Raw genomic sequence first — 2465 nt, 5'->3', positions numbered from 1 at the left:
CCAAAGCCAAAGTAGCCCTTCCCTTAAGGACACAGATGGTTGAGGGAAATGAGGTCAGGGTAGCAACAGCAGTAGAGTTTCCCCCCCTAAACTTGGCTGAATTTCTGAGAAATATTCTGACAGAAAATTAAAACCTTTTTTCCTTGCCCAAACCGGCCCGGGTTGTTATTGCCTTGACCGTTTTCCATTGGCGGCCGGTTTGTTTTTGAGGTTGGCTTTGGGAAGTTTCCCCCTTAAGCCAGTTCACTTACTTGAAGGAGTGCTGAGGGGCTTTGGAGGTAGTTATTGCCCTGCCAAAGCCTGAGCAGTCCTCCTGAGTCCAGGAGTCCAGGAAGTCAACAGCATTATCTGCAAGGTTTCTTTATTGTTTGCATAATGCAAGCTTAGACTTTAAATGGAATTCCATTTTTAATCTTTCTTACATTTTTTTGGTATCATCCTCTTAAACTATCAGCAGCAGTTATTTCAGCCTGAGAAAGCTTGGCCCATTTTGTAGAAGACTGAAGAACAGTATCATGGCCATCCGGATGCAAAATATTTTCTCGGCATAACTCATCAGGCCTCATGAAGAAAATGTATAAGGATGTGGAAGGGCATTGGCATATCCAGTATTACAGGCTACAAGATTGCTCTCAGTTTGAACTTGACTGCATCTCAGTCACTCACACAAAAAGGAGGGGATTGAAGGGATTCAGGATTCCTCATTTGGGAGCCCTTACTGGACTTTAAGTCCTCCCTCTCTAAATTGGATTCGCAGTGTAGTGTCAGGGGTGCTTATGCCTTCTTCAAATGGGATGTTTCTTGTACTGTCTGATGCTCATCCAGGTGCCTTGATACCCCACCCCCACCCCAATAAGGTTATGTGCTACAGCACAAAATCATCTGTAACACAGACAAGTCAAGTGTGTATATATATATATATATATTCATTCTGTGTTATGTCCTTTCAATTTTGCAATAAACTCAGAGTTTCTTGACAAGGTGTTAGAAGTCTATCCCTTGAGATTATTTAATTTCTAAATATTTCTGGCTCATTGAATATCAATCTGTTCTTTTCTACATTACCCACAGGTGGGTAGGTTTGACTTTGCTCATGTTTTATGCAATAAAAATGCAAATGACTGCGAATTGGGAGAAAATCAGGCTAAATTCAGCATATGGGGACGAGAGAAACACAGTTGTTTCCAGTTAGTGATGCATGCTTTCAAAAGATTTGGAAAGGAGCTTGTGAAAGGAGAAAGGTGGGGGAGGGTACAATACATTGGAGGTTACACTGGGGCGTTTGGGAGTTTCTAGCAGAAACTAGTGCATCTATTTCGTGAGAAGTACCACCTGAAAGACAATTTATTGGCTCCCGAGTAATAGCTACTTGTTACAACTCCTTAATTATAAAAAGAGAATAAAAGAAATCCATCTTTGGTCTTATTCATTAGGTCACACAGAGTGTTTGGAAGAATATACTCTCTCTACCTTGCATAAGGAGTCTGTTGGTGTACTCAGTTACGTTTTAGACAGCTAACCACAAGGTAAGCAGTTGAAAACCACCTTTAGCTTCCAAGTCACAAAGAAGAAATTTTCTACTCCCTTTTAGACTTACAGTCACAAAATCCCTGTCCTGTACAGTGTAGAGTTGCTACAAGTGGACTCAATGGCAGTGAGTTCAATTTCAACTCATGGGGACTTCATGTGTGTCAGAGTAGAATTGGGTACCCTCGGCTTTCCAATGACTAATTCTTCAGAAGCAGATCAGCAGGTCTATTTCCTAGTGTACCTGGACCTTCACATTCTTGGTTAGCTGCCAAATATGTGAATTGCACCTCCCCAGGACATTATTGTCCTGAAAAGGAACCCATTATATTTATCCACAAATTAAGATAGCCTGTCCTTAGGGGACTTGAGGGTAGCTAGTCCAGTCCATAGACCAAAAGGTTGTTCTCCTTTTATCTCCCCTCCTCTTTTCTTCATTTGTTTGCACTTCTTCCAAGACACATTTGTTTGTCCTTTAAGCAGACCATGGTATTTTCAATATGCTTCTCCAGCCCCATAAATCATATGAAAAAGCTGTAATACAGAATTAAAAATTCACCTTTCTTGTAGAAACCAGAGCAACTTGAGATGCTGAGTTTAAAATTTAAAAAAAAATTTAAATAAGAGGTGATTATCTTGGTAGTCTGTGCTTTATTTTTCTAACACGTTTAAGTCTATTTTTTATTTACATAATACAGTGAGAAAAATGCACCAAATAACAAAACATTCTGTGATTGTTTTCTACTGAAGTCTTGGAATGTTCTAAAGGGTCTGTGTATGAGATAGTTTGTTGTGCCAGCCTGGCCGATAAACACAAGTGGTATTAACTGAAGGGCAGAGAGATAAATGGCTTGGTGAATCTCGCCTTTCTTGTCTCTCGCTCTTTGATCATCGGACCAGTGTGCGGCTGCCTTGCTTGTCCTGTGCCTCAATTTAAA

The sequence above is a fragment of the Echinops telfairi genome, unplaced genomic scaffold (assembly GCF_000313985.2).
Source record: "Echinops telfairi isolate 266 unplaced genomic scaffold, ASM31398v2 ScPeMD7_7469;HRSCAF=8507_1, whole genome shotgun sequence".
Classification (NCBI taxonomy): Eukaryota; Metazoa; Chordata; class Mammalia; order Afrosoricida; family Tenrecidae; genus Echinops; species Echinops telfairi.
Note: the sequence above shows the minus strand (reverse complement) of the source record.